Genomic DNA, 12,115 nt, shown 5'->3' with positions numbered 1-12,115 from the left:
CACATTAACACCACCTAGGAAAACAGAATTTGTAAAAAATGGAAGACCAAAGAGTAAATAATTATATTAACCCTAGTTAATGGGTAACATTCAAAAATGATATTAACTTTTAAAGTAAAATAACACCTGTGATAAGCATTCATTTTTAAATGCTTTTTTTTTTTTTCTCTGTGAAAGCACAGAAAGGCATGATGGGAAGGGATGAAACATATCTGACAGAAACCTTTTTGTACATGTAAGAGTTTTCCTTCTAATTCTGCAAACAATCCTCCAGCAAAAGCAGACAACATCGAATATTGTCAGTCTGTGAGTTTCACTCTCTCTTGCTTCTGGTTTTGCTTTTTCTTGCTTTTCAATGTCACTTAAGGACAGAAATTGTAGTTTGGGTATCAGCATTCTTGTTTTTAAGGTAACACTTAAGCGGAATGAAGAAATAGACCTCTCACATAATCCTCTTATCCCATATAAAAATAAAAAACCATAAGCTCTTAAACGCTGAAGATTGAAAGTAATTTGACATACATGAGTAAGGAGTTTGCAGGCCCACTGTTTCTTTTGCTTCTACAGTTCCTTTTTTGGACTCACTTCTGTATGGATAAATGCATTATTCTTTGAGACCTTTGAAGGGCCACCATGCTTTAAAAGAACCTCTCTGGTAATAGTATTTTAGATATGCTGCACAGCTGCATTTCACATCATTTATGTAAAAACTCCAGTTTGAACTGCTTCTAGTTGTGGTTTTACTATCAAGAACAACACATTTGCTTTACGGCCATGAAGCATCTCAGCATGTTCTCTTCTAGGACATCTGTGACCAACTCTAAACCACTGTAGGGTTAGGTAATGTTTAATTTGGCTTCTCTTCCCAGACAATTTGATTTGTTAAATATTTGTAAAAACGTAAAATAGTACTCTACCATAATGTCTTTTTGGCACAGATCTTCTGCCTATGAAAAAAAAAAAGTGAAAAAAGAAAAAAGAGTATGATAATAAAATAATGATTGATATCAGCATTTTTCCCGATTCCATTTTACTGATGATTCATAAGTCAGTGTAACAGGCTTCCAAATTTTCTGTTACCTTTATTGACATACTCAACAGCTTTGTGGGACTGAGCCCTAAGAAAGTCAGTTTCTCTGCAAATCTATAACTCATATATTGACCATCATTGTGTTAAGTATCTTTTAACTATATTCTGTGACCTTTACTCAGAAGATACCTAATGGCAAAATCCTCTCAATCAGTATGACTTCTGTGTTTTGAAATGAGGCTAAAGACAGGAAAATCATGATGTAAAAGTAACACTGTCCTTCTGTATTGCTTGAAGTATTTATTCATAGTGTCTATAATATCAATCCAAATCACTGGAATAGCAATGTGAATCTTTCCGTTAACTGCAAGAGTCTTCATATTTGGCACCATCCCATGGTTTTGCTACTTTCACTCACAGCAGTTCTGCAAAACTAGCCCCTTCTAGTTCATATAACACTTAACAGATGTTAGAAGGCATGGTTTTACTGCAACCTTGAGAAAGTCCTGGAAATAATGAAGTGAACAAGACTTAACTGAGAAAAATAATTTTATGAATGATTGGGATTGATGCCGCTGATTCTCCAGACAGATATGACTGATAAATTGTCTTGACCCTAGACTTCTCATGACATATTCTCATCAGATCATTTTACTTGTCCATCTTCTCCTATCCTTATCTGCTTTTCTGTTCTACTCCCCTTCCCTCATTTTGTCTTGCTTATATCCTTTTGGTTAGAACACATTTCCCTTTCTTTTTTCTTTTACTTACTAGCTGTCTCTACTGATGTCTCATTTATATTATAAACCACTAAGAATGGAGCCTACATAGATGAAGGATATCTGTAGAGAAGAGAAAATGAGTTTGAGCTAGTAGCTTACAGATAAAACACTTCTATCACAGCAGAAAGGGAAGGAAGAAAGTAGGTATCCTTAAGACCTGGTCATCTTCACTTCAACTGCAGAAGAATCATGTTTTCACAGGAAGCAGGTTTAGGCTCATTCACTCATACTGTTTCACCACCGTGGCAACTTTTAGGTGACTTCTTCTGAGTGAGGAGGAAATAGTGTCAAGAAGACTGAAGAACTTCTCCATGAATGGAATCGGTCATGGGAAAACCTTTTCTTAAACTATGTATTTTGTCTCTCTCACCACAACTTTCAAAGGACAATGACTTGAATTGTAGAGAGGACACACTTCACAGTATCTTAAAACTACAATTCCGTTATCATTAAAGGGCCCAAACACACTTAACTTTAACAATATACAAAAATACTTCATGCATACAAATAATATACAGGGAAGTATTTTCCTAAATACTTCTGGTTTGTTCTCTCAACTTTATCATCAGATAAGACTTTATTTTACTAAAGTTAACTATTTAATAGGCCAACAGTTTAAGTTTCTCATCTTACTATATTATTCTCACTTTACTAAATCATGCAAGGAACTTACTCCTAATTTATGCCTGTGGAAATCAAAGTTTTCCAGGTGTTTACGAAAACAACTTTAATACTAGTTTCATTTGTGCTATTTACTCGGAGTAATTAATATAAATAGTGTGTTTTCAAGAAGTGACTCCAGTTTGTGTTTTTTCCGACTGGAAATAAGCACTAAATTATGCAAGCCTCACAAGGGTGTCTTTGAGGGCTTTTTGGTTTGTTGGTGAAAAGACTTGATTTAGCCTGTACATTTTGGTTTGGGGGAGGTGGATGTTTTGTTTTGTTTTTAAAATTAACATAAGGAAGATTTGTTTAGCTGGTTTTATTTCTTTTGCATGAAGAATGACAAGCCTGGTCAGAGCAACAGAGCTCAAACATCAGGAACTCAACACAGAACTCCCACCTGCTTCAGAACTCTCACCTCCATCTGTTATTACCTGAAAATAAGAGTGGCTCAAGGCCTCTCATATGTGCACGTGTAGAATTTCACTGGCTCATAAACATTCATGATAAAATAAATATTGTGGGGCAGAAAAAACGGTTGTGACTGTAGAAGAAGATAGTATTCTGAAATAGGTGTTTATCACCCAGCATTTGTTCTTTCATATCCCCTTTCTCTATCTCTGGAGTGTGGGACCTCCTGCAGCCTCTGCACACTACCATAAGCAACTCAGCTCTTTCATTTTTGAGTTTTCTGGTAACTTTTGAATAGATACCTTTTCCACTCACAGCAGTTCCTGGTGCACATTCCATATAACTTATTCCACAGCTACTTCAGCTTCAGAGAGATCCTCTGCTGTGTCTCCCATCTGCCTTCCCTTCTACTCCCTAAGAGGTCTCTCCAGGTTCTTCCATTACTAATATCAAAGAAAATAATTAATTTTGCTCCTCTCCCATGTGCTTGTCCTCTTTGCATCTGTTTGACCTCAACTTCTCTATTCTGTACATCACTGAATCATAGAATGTTTGATGCTGGATGGTATCTAGGCCAACCTTCTCCTCAAAGCAGGACCAACTTGAACAGGTTGCTCGTGGCCATGTCACGAAGTAGCAACTTTGAGTTGCTTCAGAAATAATTAAAGCTACTTTGGGGGCTAAATTCTGCTTTCATTAAAGTCAGCTGTAGACTTGGTATTATTTTCACTGGGAGCATTATTTCCTCAAACTGGGACACTAGGCAGAATTGAATACAACTTAATTTTCTGTTTATTAACTTTCTAGCTGTTCATGTCTCAACCCTGAGATCATTCCTCAAGGCTCTGTAAACACCTGTTTACAAACACAGGCATTTTTAACACCTCATAGATAGACACCCTAGTTTCCTGCATAATAATGATACATTAAAAAGTCTCTGTTTTCTAATCAGTGTTCATAAATTAGCATTGTTGTGCCAGAAATGGTGGAAAAATAGCAAGCTTAGTTAAAGTTTTAGGTTTTCTTTACAATGAATTTTTGTATTGTTTCATTTAAACAGCATTAAACCATACTGGTTTATAATTAGTTCTGCCTTTAGTCTTTGACAGTTTTTCCTGTTTAAGTTATAAGCTCTACAGAGCAATGTACAAGCATTTGTTTGTGTTATGTCCTTACATGGAGCCCTACCACAACAGAATCACAACTTCTCTGGGTCCTCCATAAATGATGAGGGCATAGATGAGAAAGAATTGAGCTCTATTCCATCTTTGCCTCAGACAGCAAAAAGTTTTTTGTTTGCAAATGTAACAGTGTATAACTTACAGATACACCATTTTGCTCATAAGCTATTATGCTAAATTTTATAAACCCATTCATTGTTAAAGTTATGCCTTGGACAGGAATGGAAAAGTCTTCAAACAGAAATGGTCACCCTTTAACTTCACAGAAAGCCATCTATGCATTTTTCGTGGATGATTTTTCCAGTTGCTACAGTCAGTTGTTTGGCTAGGGAATGCTTGCCATCTGACATGTAACAAAGCACAACCCTCAATTTCAATTGCTTGGGGTGTGACCACGCATCAGACCACACACAGCCGCAGCTCCTTTCTGGGGGAATAGTTAAGACTCCTTGCTGTTAATGACAGGACTGGTTACCTGTCCAGACTAAACCCCATTACAGCCATAGATCTAGATCTCAAAACCAATTTGGCCAGAGAGCTTCAGCTGTCTTCCAGCCACTTGGGATCTGTATGATCTGCTTTCATGTGTCTTGTGACATTATTAGTGTATCTATGTAAACCATTAGGATTTCCTCAGTACCTTAGGAAACAGACTGATGCATTTAAACCGCCATTACCCAAGAGTTTTTGCTTCAGTGTTTCATTGATGTTTACAGTACAGGTGGTCTTTGAACTTTGAAACAAATATTGACTCTAGTTCATGAAGTCAGGTTTCAGGAACCTATCTGCAAGAACAGTTGTGGAATTTGTAAATTCTGGCTTCCTGACAAGGAACATTAGGTTAAATTCAGACACTTTAACCTTTTTCTAGATATATAATGCCAGAAGAGACTTTTCTTGTATGTGGTGTAGGACTTTTTTATTATACTTTTAATAATATTTTATTAATTACTTTTCTGAAACATTTAGTGATCAAAAACCTTCATAAATCTATCCTATATGCATAGTGTATGTGAAACAGTAACCAATATTTGCAGATGTACCTCTTTTATGGTCGCTATGAAAATATTTACATACTTGAACTGCTTGATACAGGCAAACACATCTACTTACACACTCAGTACTAATCTAGTAAATGAAGCACAGCAGAATTTTACATTAATTTTGCATGACTGAAAATGACTGCACAACACTGTGAGCTCCAGAATTAGGCTTATATATGTCTATCTGGAGATACAACACACATCCAGCAACTTTTTTAGTCATGATTCCTGTCCATGGGTTATTCACAGCCTTTTCAGAAATGCTCCCACTATCATTGCTACAGAGCTCAAACACACTACTGGTGCTCTGAGGTCTGTGGGAAACTGCTAACTAAATAAGCTGATTGGTCACATCTTTCAGCAATCCCCCAACCTGACCTTGTTACCACTGTTGGTTCAGCCAGGGAAGGTTGCCATTCAAGTAGCAATTTCACATACTTCACCTGGGCAAATATATTAGCAAACAGCAAGCATCATTACCTTTCATCTATGTCTGAAAGATTTCACTGCAGCTAGTCATTTAGGCAGTTTCAGATAAAAAAGTCTGAAACACAGCCAAAAATATTCTTAGATATCTGTCTAAACAGGGGACATCAGATAACAGATTAAGGGTATGTAGCATCAACCAGCACAAGTATATAAATGGTTCTAGACAAAAATGGATACAGTAACCAGAACACACAACATTTCTACAGATTCCCATTCATAGATGGAATACAGAATGGAAAATGTCAATCTCACCAAAAGATATTCAGGTTTATAGACATAGTTGCAATCTCACAGTTTCATTGTACTTGTCTCCCCTCCCCCCCAAGTCCTCTTCCCTGAAATAAACTAAAAGTCTTAGGAATTTTTTCAGATTTGTAAATAAATCTAGTTTCTTAAGACAAGGCAAATAAGACCCTAAAAACTATTACTGTGTGCTACTGACATTTTAAATAGCATTCCAGAAATGCTGCCTTACAATTTTTTTATTTAGTTTTGAAACTTTGTGTTCAGAGGAAACTCTAGGGAATGTCTCCAAAAACTCACAAGATGTGCAGTGCAGGTTATCACTATGTCCCTCCTCCCCAAGACCTTTGGTTTGACTTTACTTTTCAAAAATTATTAAAATCATTATGCTAAAAATTGATTGATAACCAACTAGAAAGAAACAATAAGGATAAGAGGTCTCATCAAACATTATTTTCATATGCATAAACATATATATATTTGGCCACATAATTTTTCTACAGTGTAAGGAATTTCTCCATCTCTAAACAATTATTTTAACATCACAGCACGCTTGAAAGCACCTAATTGTGATGATACCTTGAAATGAGATAGATGAAGGTGCTTAGAATAATTAGGCTCTAAACTTTCAAGATAGTATCATGGAGCTTGTTACAATTATTGTTATAAACTTTCATATACTGGGATAAGTGCACAACTAAGTCATGTTATCTATGCCATTGTTTTTCCAACAGAATGCTTATCATGAGAGTGAAATGCAACTAATACCCCTTTAAAAAGCAATTTTTTAAAAGACACATGCAGGATTTTCAAAGTTTAAAGACAGAAAAAAGATAATCTTTTAATGATCCTTCCAAAATTATTAGTAATAAAGACGTATGCATCTAGTGGTTTCTTATTCCCCATGTTCTTTGTGACTGACAGCCTACTTGCTCACTATTGGAAAACAGAGCACCACCAAAGAATGCTGAACCAACCCAGGCACTTCTGCTAGAAGTAGATGTGTAACAACTTTGTCTTTTCTGTGAGGGCAAATTTTTACCCTTCTGCCAAAGGGCACTAGGTCTAGCTAAGAACTAAAGTGGGACCTGTGAGGTACAATGATCTTGTTTTGGCCTTTAGCAACAAGAACACTTTTAGCAGAGAAATGTCAGGACCAAGAATGTCACACCTTACCTCTTTTACTGAAGCATGCAAAAAGGACTAAAACTAACAAAAACCTCCTAAAGTATGATATGGTGTCAGCGTTTCTGAGGTGAATTAAGACTATAAAAATCAATATTTGGTTCTTAAGGATTAAGATTAATAATTTCTTCATTGCTGCAATGCAAAGTATGGGCGAACAGCACTAGATCTCAAGGAAGCAGACCCAGTTTTAGTCCTGTAAAGGGAAACTGAGGCCTACAGCTCTACTAGGCAGGGAAGAAGGACAGAACTGCCAACTATTCTCTTCACCATCCTAAATACCACCCTACATGGGTACATAGGCTACCCACAGGTAGCCACAGCTAAACAAGTGCAAGAGCTGCTCTTAGGGTATATCTCATTCTTCTTCCACTGCACTATTTTCTCATCATTTGGTTCTTTTACCCTCTTTTGTTTTTTCCTACTAATGGATTTCAGGAGTCCCTTAATTTCCTAAATTCATACCAATCATTGATTCCATTTCCTAGGCAGAGGATTGTTTCCTGTTTCTGAGGTTGACAGCTCCCGAGGTTCCTGCTACTGCTCCTTTCTTATCTTCACAATCTACGCTCCCTGTAACTAAACACTAGTGTTGCCTTTGGTCTCTCAACAGTTAGTTATGAAGTCAAGCAGAAAACAGATAACAGAGCAGACCTGCCACAACCAAAACCTATCAACTACTCCTATCAATTCTAAAAAGTATTTGACCCATATGCATTAGAAGGTATAGACAGTGAAGTTTAAGATCACAATTTCTGCTTTTGAAAACTAGCCCATCATAAATCAACTTCTCTAAAACAGCCTCATTTCTGTGTCTTCAGAAATCTTGGCCAATGAGAAAACTAATGGTAAGTCTACACTGTAGTTTATTATTAACCACTTCCCAGCTGCTCTCAGTGGCTTAGCATCCCAACAGCAACAGTCAGAGAACAAGGCATTTAGAGGTTTTGGGTGATCAGTTCTATTTTGTTAGCTCTCCACCTCTACAATACCATAAAATAGGTCACCAGGATTCTGTAAGTCTTTAGAAGCAAGGTCAGCAAAGTGATTTCAATGCGTAATTATTTTTAAGACACACATAGATATTCCCACGCAGCTGCCATGAATATTTTTACCAGGACTCAAATGGGAGTCCTGCCAGTAAGTTCAGTAAGCACAGACCTGATCTCATTAGAAACTAAAATATTCTCTGCACAGACAGAAGACTAGAATACAAAATTCACTTCCAGACTTTGAATTGACAAATATTTGAACATATTCAAAGCTGCGGGTTTCATTTTTGCAGTGTTTATAACACTAAAATACTGTAAGCAGTAATTTTTTTTTGATACTCAGAATTTACTTATCCTAATAAACAAAGCAAAATATAGTCAATGGACCTTTTTTTTTAAAGGTTAGATGGTCCTTTGATTTAAAATATGAAAAAGAATACTGATGTATTGCTCCCAGCTGCATGAGCTTACCACACATACAAGTGGCAATTTTCTTGTAGTCACAGAATATGAGACAGTTGTATCTGCTGGAGAGGCATTTGAAGAAACTGCAGGGAAAAAAAAAAAAAAAAAAAAGGAAACCTGCCTTTACAGTACTCTGTGTCAAGAGTCGGGCCAAGTATATAGAAATGTATAGGTCTGGCTCTATTCTCCTGATTTTTTGTGCCAAGCAAAGCTTGAACAAATTCTAAGATAGATTCATACATCGTGTAATTATGCTGAGTTTCTAAGCGATAGCTGTTTTTTTTAAAAAAAAAGTTTAAAAGTCACATAAGAAGGGTAAGGGGCGTATGTGTCTGAGTTAACAATGGTCTATGTCTGAGCAGTGCTGAAAAAATTTATCTTAAAGATATTAAGAGATCAGGGGCTATAAAAACATGATATATTGAGAAAATAGTTAGTGTTTCAGAGGGATGACTGAACACAGTTTTTCCAAGAAGCCTGACTAAATAGTTTGAAAATACAAGCAAATGTGGTAACAACTCAAGTCCAAGTAAGAAACAAAATCGTGGTGCATTTTTTTCTATGCGTTCCACTTAGATATATATGCCCACTAAAAAATGTTGAAGAACAGCTGTCTCAGAACTTCACAGCAGTCCTAGCCCTAGAAGTTTTCAGCTGTCAGTGCCTAAGGGTAACTTTTCAGTGCAGCTAGGTTTACAATGAAACAAACAACAGATTCTGTTTCCAGGGTTACAATTATCAGCTAAATAAATAACATTTTTTAAACTTATCTACTAAACACATCAGTGGCAAAACTGCAATTGCTTAAGATAATAATGAACCAAATACAGGTGTGTTTGCATGCAGCCAGTCATTTCTGGAAGAAAGTGCATTCAGGAGGTGGAGTAGAAATGAAGTGGAATGATTGGAGAAACCCAACACACTCCCAGGAATGTGGCTTGAAACTGAGCAAAGGGGAGCTGCAGTATCCCTTTGCTGCAATGGGAATGATTTATTATCTGAGTGTTTCCTCTCTCCCACTCTTCACATAACAATTTATCTCTTTTAATTTCTGCAGTTATCTTTCCTTGTATGTAGTCTGAGTCAATCAATTCTCTCATGTTTTAATATTAAGTATATTAAAAGTTTAACAAATAAGAGATGGCTTTTTGGAGGTAGAACTCATGCTCATGTTAGTAGAGAACTCAATCCTCTTATGATTTCAACCACATCTTTTTCTTAAACTTCAATGAGAACAAAATTGAGATCCTTGGAAGACTACATCCTCAGCGCACCAAAAAAAGCTTTGCTTCAATTTTTTCCAGAAACAAAACACCATACAGCTTTATTAGAGCTGAAAATATGATTCGGTTCATTAAGAAAAACAGACTAACCAAGGTAATGATCAAGTTCAGACATACTTCTTGCTCCTCCTCCCACAGAAAAAGCTAACTTCTTTACCTGGAATCTGCTAGACTATATCTAAATTACAGAAGAACTACTGAGGAAAATAATTTATTTCATCCAGAAAACAATTTGCTGAACTCAAACACCAAGGGGGTTCTTGCATCAAACAAAAATAATGTATTTTTCACACTTACTTTCCCAAGATTATGGGAAAAAAAAAATCTCTTTAATAATAGCCACTTGTATTGAGATACATAGATGACTACATACAGAAAGTGGCAAAAGCTCCTTGGGGATTTTGTTAAAAGATTCCTAAACCTTCTAAATACTCCTTAGAGAGGTAAGATTTTTCAGATAACTTTGGTATGATATTACTAAATATCAACGTTTTTTTCTAAATCAAATCCAAGCTTCATATCATCGCTTAAGTACACTGAAATTTTAAATTATGCCAGATGCAAAATAATAGGGAAGAGTTTTGATTTTTAGTGAAATATGTATTTCTGTGTCAGTAGAGACATCAATACAGCCTTTGTGATAGATAATAACTCAAAATAAGATTAATCAACAAGAAGAAAAAGGCAACCTTCTCTACTTATTACATTACTTGACCATTGGCCTTTGGATTTATTTTTAGGTGATAATACAAACATGCTTGGTATTAGTAACAAAATGGCTTCATATAATCACTTTTTTTTTTTTTTTTTTTTTTTTTTTTTTACTTCCCCCTCAATTAGCTCATGTTCACATAGTCAAAAGACTAACCTAAGGAACTGGTCATCTCAATTTTTTTCAAAATGGCCATTGATTTTGGTTGCCCTACAATAAAATGGAAGCACTCAGCATCTCCACACAGCTGCTAGTAGCATCTTCTAGAATAACTTATTTCAAATAATAAAAAAACCTAGTATAAGTGACAACAATTCTGATCTCTAAGTTAAACACTGATTTTGATTTATAATGATTCTACAAGATGCAGGTCAATACACAAGACCCACAGCATTCAAGTTTGATATACATCTGAGAGCTCTCAAATTCTGTGAATCAGTCTTCTGCTTCTTAAAAAGTTTGCTACACTGTGATAGCTCGATTAAATGTCATGTTCCTCTACCTTGCCTTTCTCCCACTACTGTTAGCCTAATGATACCTATACAAAATGCTTATAATAGTATAGCTTTTTCCATCATATGGATTGAAACAAATACACAAGTACAAAGCACAAAGCCTGCATGAGGGTTTATAATGGTAATGTCAGAAAACAAACAAAAGAAAAACAACAAACAAATGTATTGTTAAAATACTTTAAGTAATACTCAGTCCTTATGAGCCAATAACAGGTTTAGACCCTCTTTTCTAGCTGTGGTCATTAGACAACACTGTTCTTTATCTAACCTAAGTACAGGAAAAATGTCACAAAAGTAAAGCAATTAATAGCTGACTTCAAATACGAGTCAACTGTATTAGCAAAGTTCAGAGGAATTCAATTTAATCCAGAGTAATTCATCTGACTCTCATTACCAAACTACTGTATAAAGCTCTTGCTTACAAAAAGATGTTAGTTCCTTTAGACTTTGAAGGAAAATCACCCATCATTAGAAAGGGGACAGCAGACTTAGTAAAGCCTGTTCTGTTAAAATGTACCATTAAAACATGCTTGCTGCAGCATGTATGTCTCCTTGTAGGAGAAAAGCTCACATTGCAGAGCCAAGTTCCCATCTCTGTGAGCAGACTGAGGGTTAATCTGATTCATTTTGTCCTATTCTGGGCTTCGTATCTGTTTTCATCCTTATGCTCCAGTATTGCTGGTATGAGAACAGCTGTGAATGGACACATTACTATCAGCACGTTCATTGGAGGATTTGTACATGGGGTCTGATAGCAGCCTAAATAAGTCTGCTCCTATTCTGAAGAAAGGAAATATCACAGATCCATAAATCTTCTGTCAGTATTTAGCATCTTATTTTCAGCAATATTTTCCATCATCTGCCTCTGAATTCCATCGTCTTCATTCCACAAAAATATATTCAAAGGGAATTGCATTTTTTTCAATATACGACTTAAGATTTTATGCAAAAGTTAAACTGTATTAACACTTCTGAAATCGCATCACATGCAGTAACAATAAAATAGAATCTTCTCCTCTGTTCTCTTTCTGTTCCAGGCTTTAGCTTGCTACACTCCAAAGAAGGTTAAAGTTCAGAAGGAAAACGCACAGATGATTTTAATCTCTCTCCAGGCTTAGACA

Source organism: Athene noctua, chromosome 5, assembly GCF_965140245.1.
Source record: "Athene noctua chromosome 5, bAthNoc1.hap1.1, whole genome shotgun sequence".
Lineage (NCBI taxonomy): Eukaryota > Metazoa > Chordata > Aves > Strigiformes > Strigidae > Athene > Athene noctua.
This window is presented reverse-complemented; position numbering follows the sequence as displayed.